General features: G+C 43.1%; 2 protein-coding genes across 3 annotated transcripts in view; one reads left to right on the forward strand and one right to left on the reverse strand.

Annotated features, from left to right (window-relative positions):
• Positions 1 to 1,503, reverse strand: part of c2h18orf21 (chromosome 2 C18orf21 homolog) — a 47,891-nt gene extending 46,388 nt beyond the window's left edge. Inside the window, exon 1 of one of the 2 annotated variants that reach the window (XM_048550773.2) lies at positions 1,221 to 1,503. The gene's annotated coding sequence lies outside the window, so the exon portion shown is untranslated. The remainder of the gene's footprint in view (positions 1 to 1,220) is intronic. The other variant, XM_048550763.2, reaches the window with a different exon arrangement.
• Positions 1,504 to 1,686: 183 nt separating this feature from the next.
• rnf182 (ring finger protein 182) overlaps positions 1,687 to 14,162 on the forward strand; it is a 113,611-nt gene continuing 101,135 nt past the window's right edge. The window contains exon 1 of the transcript XR_009447054.1: positions 1,687 to 1,735. The gene's annotated coding sequence lies outside the window, so the exon portion shown is untranslated. The remainder of the gene's footprint in view (positions 1,736 to 14,162) is intronic.

Raw genomic sequence — 14,162 nt, forward strand, 5'->3', positions numbered from 1 at the left:
CTCACTCCCATTTTCCTGTGGCCTGGTTTTCTTCACCAAGGCTACCTTGCATATATTTTTCTCCTTCTAGTCTCTGCTTGAGAGCTTTGTAGCTTTTCTTCACCATCTTTAATTCCTAACCTTCACTTTCTGGGTGCTTTTATAATTTATCTTGGAGCAAGGATCACACGATCTTTCCAAGTGTCAACTGGTAATAATGATCCCCAGAGTTGTTCAATCTCCCTTTTTAAATGAACTTTAACAGCCCTCCAATCCCATATCACTATTCACATTGCTATTGATGACTCGGTTTTCTCTTCTGTAACTTCTTTTAATACGAGTGGATGCTAGACAGCTGGGCCAGGGATCTCATACTCAAAGTTTATTTTGTTTATCAATTTTTTTCCTTCCACTTTCTACAGTGGAATGTTTTTATACTGTCCTCTGATATTAGGCTCATATTGTGATAAACATTGAAACTAATTAAGGCATTCACTATCAGTACGTGCAGTTTGTCCCTTTGGTGGTCCTATCACCTATGTTGACTTATGATACTTAATGTTTCAGTTGAGTTCTTTACGGTCTCTTTTTATATTTCTTGATAGGATAATTATGTAGGGCCTCCATCTTTTAAGCACTTTACTTTTTATGACATCTTACAACCAGGCCATTTTTCTTTTGATTTTCATTTGTCTTCCTCTGCTTCACTCTTTACAGATTGAATGTGCATGTTTTTCCCTACATTTTCAATGTTACCCTCATCTTGGTTATTTATCTTAAATGTTTATACAAGAATACACTAACCAACAAGGAAACAAAAATGGATAGCTATCCCGAGCGCTGTAATCACTGGTTTAATTCTTCCCACTTTTTTTTTGAAACGAACGTATAAATTATGTTCAGGAGTATGTTCCTTAAGCCTGTTCCGCCATTCAAAAAGTTCAAGACTGATTGTGGCCCGAACACAAATTACCGTTTAAAACCGTGGCTAAGCTCAGATCGGAAGTTTACCGGCAAAGTGGAAGTTGCTCAAAGGGCGACTCCACGTGTAAACTAGCTCAAGGGTATACACGAGTTTCGCTGTAAGGTGCAATAAATTCCAGAGTTATGAATAAAGTGACGTAGTCGTAGTCTCACTCTCCTTCAATCTTAGACTCCTCTAACTCAAATTAATTTAAGGCTACAAATTCTGTCAGTGCACGGGGTCAAGCCAATCTGCTAGGTTCAAAGGCGATCTTTACCTGCCACTTTCCCGACTCAACACTGAACTAAATGATGCGGCCTACATAAACCGCTTTTAACACTGCAGATACCTTTGCTGTCTCAGGGAGTGCTGGATCACACAACTGACGAAAACACCACACTGTGAGTGTGACACGGAACTGACATCACTCAGAAAGGCCCTTCCGACGGGGACGAGAATAAGACGAAGACGGTGTCAAGGGAAGAGCGGTGCGTGGGTGGGGGGGAAACATCCGGGTTAGGACGGTCCTGGGAGGGATGGAGTGAGTTTGCGCGGAGGAGTGTAGGGCTGAGTTTGTGTTTGGGGGCAAGGTGAAGGAGGTGGCACGTGAGGAGTAAGGCTTGCGTCTGACGCCCCACTTGGCTCAGTTTCTATTGTAGCCGGAGTGGAGCTAGAAATCCCATAGCAGTTTTATTGTACTTTTGTACAGTGCTTAGTGCGCAAGCGCAAAAATACAGCGCTTGCTCAAAATCGGAAATGGAAGTAAATAATCTTGGCAACATTCAGAAGAAGGTAATGTTTCAAGAATCGTATGCCATGATTAATTCTTCTGATTTCATTTTCAGCATTGCAAACGAATATCTGTAATCAGGCAACATTTATGAACGTAGCTGATTATAGATGTTCGTTTCTAAGGTTTTGGAATAGATCTGTAGCTGGGGTTGTGCGTGCTGAGGTTGGTTGGCTTGTCCAGCTGGTTTGTTCCGCAGACGTTTCATTACCGTGCTTGGTGACAACCTCTAATGAAACGTTGTACCAGAGATAGATGAAGGGTCTAGGCCCGAAACGTCAGCTTTTGTGCTCCTGAGATGCTGCTTGTCCTGCTGTGTTCATCCAGCTCCACACTTTGTCATCTAATGAAACGTTGGTGTGTTTTCCCGCCTGGTTTTTAAACTTTGGGGTCCATTGTGATGCATTGCCCCACTTCTGGGTTTACTCTGTAGTGGAATGTAAATAGGGTCATGTTCAATGTGTTTATTCATAGCATGCAAAAGATGTTTGTTTGTGGTTATGAGACCATAAGATGTAGAAGCAGAAATTAGGCCATTCGATCCATCAAGTCTGCTCCACCATTTAATCCTGGCTGATAAAGTTTCTTAACCCCATTCTCCCTGTAACCTTTGATCCCCTGAACAATTAAGAACCTATCTACCTCCGTCTTAAGTATACTTAATGACCTGGCCTCCACAGCCTTCTGTAGCAATGAATTCCATAGATTCACCACTCTCTGGCAGAAGCTCTGTTCTAAAAGGTTTTCCCCTTGCTCTAAGGCTGTGCCCTGGGGTCATACTCGGTCCTGCTGATAGAACTATCTTCCCAACTCTAAACAGGCCTTTCAATTTTCTGTAAGTTTCAATTAGATCCCCGCTTATCCTTCTAAACTCCATCAAAATATGATAAACGGTAATTGGAAAAGCCCTGGGGAAAATTGCACAGAGATCTGGGTGTTCAGGTCCATTGTACCCTGAAGGTGGCAATGCAGGTTGATGGAGTGGTCAAGAAGGCATATGGCATGCTTTTGTTCATCGGACAGGGTATTGAGTACAAGAGTTGGCAGGTCATGTTACAGTTGTATAGGACTTTGGTTTGACCACATTTGGAATACTGTGTACAGTTTTGGTTGCTTCATTATCAAAAGAATGTGGATGCTTTGGAGAGGGTGCAGAGGAGGTTCACCAGGATGATGCCTGGTATGGAGGGTGCTAGCTATAAAGAGACATTGAGTAGATTAGGATTATTTACATTAGAAAGACGGAGGTTGAGGGGGAACCTGATGTGAGGTCTACAAAATCATGAGAGATATAGACAGGGTGGATAGCAAGAAGCTTTTTCCCCAGAGTGGGGACTCAATTGCTAGGGGGTCACAATGTCAAGGTGAGACGGGGAAAGTTTAAGGGAGATGAGTGTGGAAAATTCTTTACGCAGAGTGTGGTGGGTGCCCAAAATGCATTGCCAGTGGAGGTGGTAGAGGCAGGCACGATAGCGTCATTTAAGATGTATCTGGACAGATACATGAATAGGCAAGAACAGAGGGATACAGATCCTTGGAAAATAGGTGACAGGTTTAGATAGAGGATCTGGATTGGCGAAGGCTTGGAGCGCTGAAGAGCCTGTTCGTGAGCTGTAATTTTCTTTGTTCTTTGACTGTAGACCCAGAGACCTCAAACGTTGCATCACAATGACGCCACCCAGAAACTGGAAGAGCAGCATCTCCTGTCCTGCCTTGGGAGCCTCAACCCTGTGGTCTCAATGTGGACTTTACTAGTTTCAAAATCTCCCCACCCCAGCCTCATCCTATGACTGACACTCCCTCTCATCCCCGTTTGTTTTCTCTTCCACCTATCCGCTCCTCCTACCTCACTGACCAATCCCCACTGCTGCCTACCTGCACTCACCTATCGCCATCCCACCTACCTTCCCCAACCCTCCTCTCTATTGGTTTCAGAGCATCCTTCCCCCTCCCCCATTTCTGAAGAAGGGTCCCATCCCAAAATGTCAGCTTTTCTGCTCCTCTGATGCTGTCTGGCATGCTGTGTTCCTTCAGCTCCACATTGTGTTATCTCTGACTCCAGCATCGACAAGTTCTTACGACCTCTTCATATGTTAAGCCTTTCGTTCCTGGGATCATTCTTGTGAACCTTCTCCGGATCCGCTCCAGGGACATTACGTCCTTCCGGAGATGTGGAGCTCAAAATTGCTCATAATATTCTAGATGTGGTCTGACCAGAGCCTTATAAAACCTCAAAAGTATATCCCTGTTTTTATATTCTGGTCATCTCAAAATAAATGCCAACATTGTATTTGCTTTCCTAACTACCAACTCAACCTGCAAGTTAACCCCAAGAGAACCATTGACTAGGACTCCTAAGTCTCTTTGCACTTCAGATTTCTGAAATTTCTCCCCATTTAGAAAATAGTCTATGCCTCTATTCTTCCTACCAAAGTGCATGACCTCACACTTTGCCACATTGTATATCATTTGCTAATTCTTTGCCCACTCTCCTAACCTGTCTAAATCCTGCTGCAGCCTCCCTGGCTCCTCAATACCACCTCACCTAACATTTTATCATCTGCAATCTTAGCCAGAAAGCCCTCAGTTCCTTTGTCTAGATCATGTATATATAAAGTTGTGCTCCCAACACTGACCTTTGTGGAACACTACTAGTCACCAGCTGCCATCCTGAGAAGGATCCTTTTATCCCTAGTTTCTGCTTTCTGCAAGACAGCCAATCTGCTATCCATGCTAGTACCTTGCCTCTAACACCATGGATTCTTACCTTACTCAGCAGCCTCCTGTCTGGCTCCTTGTCACAGGCCTTCTGGAAGTCCATGTAGATAACATTCTTTGGCCCTCCTTTGTTGATCTGCTTGTTACCTCCTTAAAGAATTCTAACAGATTTGTCAGGCGTGACCTCCCTGTGATGAATCCATGCTGATTTTGCCCTGTTTTACAATGCATTTCCAAGTATTCAGAACTGTCATCCTTCACGATGGACTCCAAAATCTTACCAGTGACCGAGGTCAGGCTAATTGGCCTGTAATTTCCAGTCTTTTGCCTTAGTCCCATCTAAAACAGGAGGGTTACATTAGTGACTTTCCAGTCCTCTGCAACCATACCTGACTCCCATAACTCCTGAAAGATCACCACCATTTCCTTCACTGTCTCTTCAGCTATTGTCTTCAAGATCAGGGGTGTAGTCTATCTGGTCTAGGTGATTTATGCATCTTCAGACCTTTCAGTTTTTCTAGTATCTTCTCCTTGGTGATGGCCACCATACTCACCCCTGTCCTGACTCTCTTCGATTTTTGGGATGTTACTCATATCTTCTACTGTGAAGAAGTACTGACACAAAGTACTTGTTCAGTTCTACCATTTCTTTGTTTCCCATTACTATTTCTCCAGCATCATTTTCCAGCGGCCCATGTCCATTTTTGCTTTTCTTTTGCCCTTTATATATCTAAAGAAACTCTTGCTATCTTCTTTAATATTACTAGCTTGCTTACCCTCCCATTTAAACTTCTCCCACCTTATATCTTTTTCAAATGTCTTCTGTTGGTCTTTGTAGGTTCCCACTACCCTTCACTGCATTATGTGTTTTCTCTTTTGCTTTTGTGCTGTCCCTGACTTCCCTTGTCAGTCATTGTTGCCTCGTCCTCACTTTAGTATGCTTCCTTTTCCTAGCGATGAGTTTTTGCTATGTCTCCCAAATTACTTCCAGAAACGCGTGCGATTGCTATACCACTGTCTTTCCTGTTGGACTCCTCTCCCAGTCAGCTCTTGCCAGCTACTCCGTCATGCGTTTATTCAATCGTAATACAGTTAAAACTGATTCCAGCTTCTCCCTCCCAAATTGTAGAGTAAATTCTACCATATTATTATCACTGTGTCTGAGGAGTTCCTTAACTTTAAGCTCCCTTATCAAGTCTGCCTCTTTTCACATCACTAAATCCAGAATTGCCTGTTCCACTGGGGGCACCACCACAAGCTGCTACAAAATAACATCTTGTAGACATTCCACAAATTGCTTTTCTTGCAATCCACTACTAACCTGATTTGCCCAGTCCACCTGTATATTTGAAATCCTCTGTGAACACTGTAACCTTGCCTTTCTTACACACCTTTTCTGTTTCCTGGTGTACCTTGTGCCCCACATTCTGACTACTGTTTGGAGGTCTGTACATAACTCCCATTATTGTTTTTTTACCTTCGCGGTTCCTCTATTCTACCCACACAGATCCTATATCATCTGATCCTGCATCATTTCTTGCTATTGATTTAATTTAGTTTCTTACTAATAAGGCAACCCCACCCTGTCTACCCACCTGCATATCTTTTCAATAGGATGTATTGAATCCTTGGACGTTTAGCTTCCAGTCTTGATTCCCTTGCAGCTATGTCTCTGTGATGCCCACCACATCATACCTGCCAATTTCAATCTGCACCATTAGCTCATTTACCTTATTTCATATATTGAGTGCATTCAGATACAACACCTTCAGTCCTGTATTTACTGCCCCTCTTCTCTTTGCCATTCCTTTATCCAATGTGCTTGAAATTAGATTCCTAACCCTTTCCACATGCTCTGATCTACTTTGTGTTCTGGATCGAGGAATAAATATCAGTTTAGACATTGAGGATAATTATTCAAAATTATTCCATAAGATGTTTTTACAGCTCTCTGAACCAACAGCTGGTACTTCAGCTTAATGTTTCATCCAAAAAGTGGCACCACTGAGTTTAGTGCTATGTCAAATGCCATTAAGGTGTCTGCCTTGATTTATGTGCACTCAAGCAGAAGAGTGATCCTAAAACTTATGGTTCAATAGCAATAATCCTACTAACAGAGCCACAAACAAAATTCCTCCCCTCTTTTCAAGAATGATGTGGAGATGTTGGACTGGGGTGGACAAAGTTAGAAGACACAGGACACCAGGTTATAGTTCCAACAGATTTATTTGAAGTCACAAGCTTTCGAAGCAGTGGCCTTTGTCAGGTGAAATGACTTCTGTCTTTTAAAATATAGAGTCATACAGCATGGAAACAGACCCTTTGGTCCAACTTGTCCATGCTGATCAAGTTTCCCAAAATAGTTCCACTTGCCTGCATTTGATCCATAGCTCTCAATCTTTCCTATTCAAGTACCTGTCCAAATGTCTTTTAAATGGTGTAAATGTGTCTGCACTTACTACTTCCTGTAGTAGTTCACTACACGTACAAACCACCCTATGGGTGGAAAAGGTCGCCAATCTAGTCCCTTTTAAATCTCTTTTTTCCTCAATTTAAAAACACGCCCATAGTTTTGAACTCCCTCAACCCAGGGAAAAGACCTTTGCTATTCACCTTATCTGTGCCCCTTGTTATTTTATAAACCTCTATAAGGTCACCCCTCAACTTCCCACACTTCTGTGAAGAAAATCCTAGCCCATCCAGCCTCTACTGATAACTCAAACCCTCCAGTCCTGGCAACGTTTCGGTAAATCTTTCCTGGACCCTCTCCAATTTAATAAATACCTTTCCTATAGCAAGGTGACCAGACTGTACACGGTATTCCAGAAGTGGCTCACCAACGTCCTGTACACCCTTAACATATCATCGCAACTCCTATACTCAGTGGCAATGAAGGCAAATGTGGTAAATGCCTTCTTAACCACCCTATCTACTGTGACATAGCTTTCAAGGAATTATATATCTGAATCCCTAGGTCATTCTGTTCAACACTATCCAGAACCTGACCATTAACTGCATAAGTCCTGCCCTTGGTTGTTTCACCAAAATATAATATTATTTACCCAAATTAAATTCCATCTGCCACTCCTCAGTCCTTTGGCCAAATTAATTAAGATCCCTTTGTAATCTTAGATAACCTTCTTCACTGCCCACTCTGCTACCAATTTTGGTATTATCCACAAACTTATTAACCATGCCTCCTAAATTCTTATCCAAATTGTTTATACAAATGACAAACAACACTGGACCTACCATCAATCCCAACAGCACACTATTGGTCTCAGGCCTCCAGTCTGAAAAGCAACCCTCCGCCACCACTCTCTGTATCCTACCATTAAGCCAATTTTGTACACAATTGGCGAGCTGTCCCTGAATATTTTCACCATTTAGTAATGAAACTTGTTGAACTAAATTGTATTTTTGTGGGTGAGTGTTACTGAACTTTCTTTACTGGTTTATTCACTGGTGCATACTTAACAAACCTACAATTAGGATCAGGTGCTCCAACCCTCCTGTGCTGTCTGAATTAAATATTCAATCCTGATCTTTTTCAGTCAGTAAGCCACAGTGTAAGTATATCTCTTGGTTTCTATGGGTTTAGATTACGTGTTGAGAAGGAATGCTATCAAAAATACAAAAGTGTATTCTAATATATTTTTATATTATTCAAGTACAAAATGAAGACAAAATAGCTGATAAAGCAGATTGGGTTCAAACTGGGAATTTGGTGAAATAATAGTGATGTCTTGAAATGAATTCACATTACAGAAGAGGAGATGTTGTGAGGTCTCAAAATGCACAATGGTAGATAAATCCTGAGACCTGATTAGCTGTATCCAAGGACATTGTGGGGAGCTAGGGAACAAATTGCAGGCTCCCTAGCAAAGATATTTGTATTGAATGAGGTGCCAGTAGGCTGGAAGGTGGCTGATGTTGTGCCATTGTTTAAGAAAGCTGCAAGGAAAAGCCAGAGAACTGTACACCGATGAACCTAAAGTGAGTGGTGGGTAGGTTGTTGGAGGAGATTCTGAGAGACAGGATTTACTTGCATTTGGAAAGGCAAGGACTGATTAGGAATACTCAATATGGCCTTGTGCATGGAAAATCATGTCTCTCAAACTTGATTAAGGTTTTTCTTTGAAGAGATGACCAAGAATATAGATGAAGGCAGAGCGGTAGACGTAGTCTGCATGGACTTTAGTAAGGCCTTTGGCATGGTTCTGCATAGTAGACTGGTCAGTAAGACTCTAACCTGTGGAATCCAGAGAGAGCTAGCAAATTGGTAATGAAATTAACCTGCCGGTAAGAGAGAGGGGTAGTTGCAGAGTGTTGTTCAGACTGGAAGCCTCTAACCAAGCGGTATGCCGCAAGGATCTGTGCTTGGTCTTCTGTTGTTTGTCTTTATGTTAACAAATTGGATGAGAATATATACGGTATAGTTAGAACATAGAACATTACAGCGCAGTACAGGCCCTTCAGCCCGCGATGTTGTGCTGACCTGTGAAACCAATCTGAAGCCCATCTAACCGACACTATTCCGTTATTATCCATATGTGACCATTTAAATGCCCTTAAAGTTGGTGAGTCTACTACTGTTGCAGGCAGGGCATTCCACGCCCTTATTACTCTCTGAGTAAAGAACTTACCTCTGACTTCTGTCCTAAATCTATCACCCCTCAATTTAAAGCTATGTCCCCTCATGCTAGCCATCACCATCTGTGGAAAAAGGCTCTCACTGTCCACCCTATCTAATCCTCTGATCATCTTGTATGTCTCTATTAAGTTGTCTCTGTACCTTCAGCTCTCTAATGAAAACAGCCTCAAGTCCCTCAGCCTTTCCTCATAAGACCTTCCCTCCGTACCAGGTAACACCCTAGTAAATCTCCTCTGCACCCTTTCCAATGCTTCCACATCATTCCTATAATGCGGCGACCAGACAATACTCAAAGTGCAGCCGTACCAGAGTTTTGTGCAGCTGCAACATGACCTCATGGCTTCGAAACTTAATCTGTCTACCAACAAAACCTAACACACCTATCAACCTGGGTGGCGACTATCAGGGATCTATGTACATGGATGCCGAGTTTCTGCTCGTCCACACTACCAAGAATCTTACCATTAGCCCAGTACTCTGTATTTCTGTTACTCCTTTCAAAGTGAATCACCTCACAGTTCTCCCCATTAAACACCATTTGCCACCTCTCAGCCCAGCTCTCCAGCTTATCTATGTCCCTCTGTAACCTGCAACATCATTCTGCACTATGCACATCTCCACTGACTTTAGTGTCATCCACAAATTTAGTAACCCATCCGCCTATGCCCTCATCCAGGTCATTTATAAAAATGACAAACAGCAGTGACCCTAAAACAGATCCTTGCGATACACCACTAATAATTGAACTCCGGGATGAAAATTTCCCATCAACCACCACCCTCTGTCTTACAGCTAGCCGATTTCTGATCCAAACTGCTAAATCACCCTCAATCCCATGCCTCTGTATTTTCTGCAATAGCCTACCATGGGGAACCTTATCAAATGCTTTACTGAAATCCATATATACCACATCAACCACTTTACCCTCATCCACCTGTTTGGTCACCTTCTCAAAGAACTCAATAAGGTTTGTGAGGCACGACCTACCCTTCACAAAACCATGTTGACTATCCCTAACCAAATTATTCCTTTCTAGATGATTATAAATCCTATCTCTTATAACCCTCTCCAACACTTTACCTACGACCGAAGTAAGGCTCACTGGTCTATAATTACCAGGGTTGTCTCTACTCCCCTTCTTGAACAAGGGGATAACAGTTGCTATCCTCCAGTCTTCTGGCACCATTCCTGTAGACAATGACGACTTAAAGGTCAAAGCCAAAGGCTGTGCAGTCTCCTCCCTAGCTTCCCAGAGAATCCCAGGATAAATCCCATCCGGCCCAGGGGATTTATCTATTTTCACACTTTCCAGAATTGGTTGCAACTCCTCCTTATGAACCAAAATCCCGTCTAGTCTAATAGCTTGTATCTCGGTATTCTCCTCGACAACATTGTCTTTTTCCTGTGTGAATACTGATGAAAAATATTCATTTAGTGCCTCTCCTATCTCTTCAGACTCCACGCATAACTTCCCACTATTGTCCTTGCCTGGCCCTAATCTTACTCTTGTCATTCTTTTGTTCCTGACATACCTATAGAAAGCTTTAGGGTTTTCCTTGATCCTACCTTTGGGTTACAGGGGGATGGATCTGGGTGGGATGCCTCAAGGGGCGGTGTGGACTTGTTGGGCCAAAGGGCCTGTTTCCACACTGTAGGGAATCTAATCTACCTGCCAAAGACTTCTCATGTTCCCTCCTGGCTCTTCTTAGTTTTCTCTTTAGGTCTGTCCTGGCTAACTTGTAATTCTCAAGCACCCTAACTGAACCTTCGTGCCTCATTTTTACATAAGCCTCCTTCTTCCTCTTTAAAAGAGATTCAACTTCTTTAGTATACCATGGTTCCCTCGCACAACCACTTCCTCCCTGCCTGACAGGTATATACTTATCAAGGACACACAGTAGCTGTCCTTTGAACAAGCTCCACATTTCAACTGTGCCCCGTCCCTGCAGTTTCCTCCCCCATCCTATGCATCCTAAATCTTGCCTAATCGCCTCATAATTGCCTTTCCCCAGCTATAACTCTTGCCCTGCGGTATATACCTATCCCTTTCCATCGCTAAAGTAAATGTAACCAAATTGTGGTCACTGTCACCAAAGTACTCATCTATCGCCAAATCTAACACCTGGCCTGGTTCATTACCCAGTACCAAATCCAACGTGGCCTCACCTCTTGTTGGCCTATCTACATACTGTGACATGAAACCGTCTTGTATACTTTGGACAAAAACTAACCCATCTAAAACTACTCAAACTGTAGCATTTCCAGTCAATATTTGGAAAGTTAAAGTCCCTCATAACAACGACCCTGTTACTTTTGCTCTTATCCAGAATAATCTTTGCAATTCTTTCCTCTACATCTCTGGAACTTTTCAGAGGCCTACAGAAAACTCCCAACAGGGTGACCTCTCCTTTCCTCTTTCTAACCTCAGCCCATACTAGCTCGTTAGACAAGTCCTCATCAAACATCTTTTCTGCCACCGTAATACTGTCCTTGACTAATAATGCCACACCTTCCCCTCTTTTATCACTTTCCCTGATCTTACTGAAACATCTAAACCCCGGAACGTGCAACAACCATTCCTGTCCTGCTCTATCCATGTCTCTGAAATGGCCACAACATCGAAGTCCCAGGTACCAACCCATGCTGCAAGTTCAGCTACCTTATTCCGGATGCTCCTGGCGTTGAAGTAGACACACTTCAAACCGCCTTCCTGCCTGCTGGTACACTCCTGCGACCTTGAAACCTTAAGCATGACCTCACTACTTTCAACCTCCTGTACACTGGAGCTACAGTTCAGGTTCCCACCCCACTGCTGAATTAGTTTAAACCCTCCCGAAAAGCATTAGCAAATTTCCCCCCCAGGATATTGGTACCCCTCTGGTTCAGGTGTAGACCATCCCGTTTGTAGAGGTCTCACCTACCCCAGAACGAGCCCCAATTATCCAGGTATTTGAATCCCTCCCTCCTGCACCATCCCTGTAACCACATGTTCAACTGCTCTCTCTCCCTATTCTTCGCTTCACTAGCGCACGGCATGGGTAACAAACCAGCGATGACAACTATGCTTGTTCTAGCTCTAAACTTCCACCCTAGCTCCTTGAATTTCTGCCTTACATCCCCATACCTTTTCCTACCTATGTCGTTACTGCGTATGTGGACCACCACTTGGGTCTGCTCCCCCTCCCCCTTAAGGATCCCGAAAACACGATCCGAGACATCACGGACCCTGGCACCTGGGAGGCAGCACACCAACCCATGCTCTCTCTCGTTCCCACAGAATCTCCTATCTGTCCCCCTAACTATGGAGTCCCCAATGACTAATGCTCTCCTCCTCTCCCCCCCGACCTTTCCTTCTGAGCAACAGGGACAGACTCTGTGCCGGAGACCTGTACCCCATGGCTTATTTCTGGTAAGTTGTCCCCCCAAAACGGTACACTTGTTATTGAGGGGAACGGCCACAGGGAATCACTGCACTGTCTGCCTATTCCCTTTCCCCTTCCTGACAGTCACCCAGCCATCTATTTCCTATACCTTGGGTGTGACCACCTCCTTATAAGTCCTCCCTATTTCAAGTCCAGTGACACTTCTTCAGTACTGATTTTAGCTAAGAAGAGATTAGTGTATATGCTGAAGATAGGTTGGATGGAAGAGGGAAAAGTAAACAATAGGTGGAGATGGAGCCCAGAGAGAGGAAAAACAGTTGGGCAGGTAAAGGAATAGGTAAAGGTTAGGAAAGGTCAGCCGGAAAGAATGAATTGCTGCTTATGGGGTTGATTAGTGGCCGACAATGGGTTGGACATTTGTGGCAGCCAATGTGATGACAAGGTCTGGTGTCTGGAAGTTGAATTAAGGACATGGGAGAAGATGCTCATGGCCTAAAATTATTAAAGTTGAAAAAAATTATTGAAGGCTTCAGGGTTCCCAAGTGGAAAATTAGGTACTGTTCTTCCAGTTTGTTCTGAGCTTCACTGCAGCAAGCCTGAGAAAGACAGGTAGGACCCAGAACACAGTCTTGTGTTGAAGTGGCAGGTAACAGGGAGCTCAGAGTCATTTCTGTGGACAGAACATAGGTATTCCGCAAAGCAGTTGTTCAGTCTCTGTTTCGAGTAACCAATGTAGAGCAGACTGCATTGTGAGTTGCAATTGCTATACACTAGGTTGAGTGAAATGCAGGTAAATTGCTGCTTTGCCTGGATGGTGCGTCTGTTGCTGTGGATAGTGAGGAGGAAGGACGTAAATGAGCAGGTATTGCACCTTTTGCATTTGCATTTATTCATGTTAATTATCGACATAGGATCTATAAGAAAATTTTTGGCTTACACAAAATAGCTATTGGAAGTCTTGTGCCTATTATCCCAATCTATCAATACCCCATTGAGTCGAGCTCATTCATATGTAAAAAGGTATTAAAAAGAGGTACCCAAGGTATTGTTGTGAGGTTGCATCGACTATTTGTGGATTAGATGGCAGGACAATAGAATTTGATGTTTGTAAAATGATAGTGGAGAAGAATATGTAGCCCCTTTAAAAGACAATCTGTTTTCCTAGGCTTAAGTGCCTGCAAGAAGCAGCAGCTGCACAGAGAGTTCCTGAAATTGAAATATTTGTATCAGGGAGCTGTGTAGTTAGCAACCCAGGCAGTAGTTTGGTTAGGCAGCCAATTAATATAAACCAGGCAATTAGAGACTAAGATTCAGTTAAAGTTAAATCTGATGGTTTTGACAACCTAGGACCTATCCTATTGTAAGAAATTGATAGGTCACCAAGGGTATAAAAGAAGAGGGCATTTCAAAATCGAGGTGCGAGCAGCTGCCATTTAATAAGAGTTTACAATCTATCAGCTCTAAAGAGAAAAATCTCTGGATTTCACAGAATTCTGTAAATTCAGAATAACCAGCGTTGAACTAAAGGTAGAGCAACACTCTGTTAGCAAGTACTCCTGAAATAGGAATTTGGTGGAGAAAGGCATCCCTGACTGAAGAACAGCAGAGAAGGCACAGAATACTCCAGAAGATGTATCCCGGCTGTAATTTCAAGAGATTAAGTTTTTTTAATTT

This window comes from Stegostoma tigrinum, chromosome 2 (assembly GCF_030684315.1).
Source record: "Stegostoma tigrinum isolate sSteTig4 chromosome 2, sSteTig4.hap1, whole genome shotgun sequence".
Lineage (NCBI taxonomy): Eukaryota > Metazoa > Chordata > Chondrichthyes > Orectolobiformes > Stegostomatidae > Stegostoma > Stegostoma tigrinum.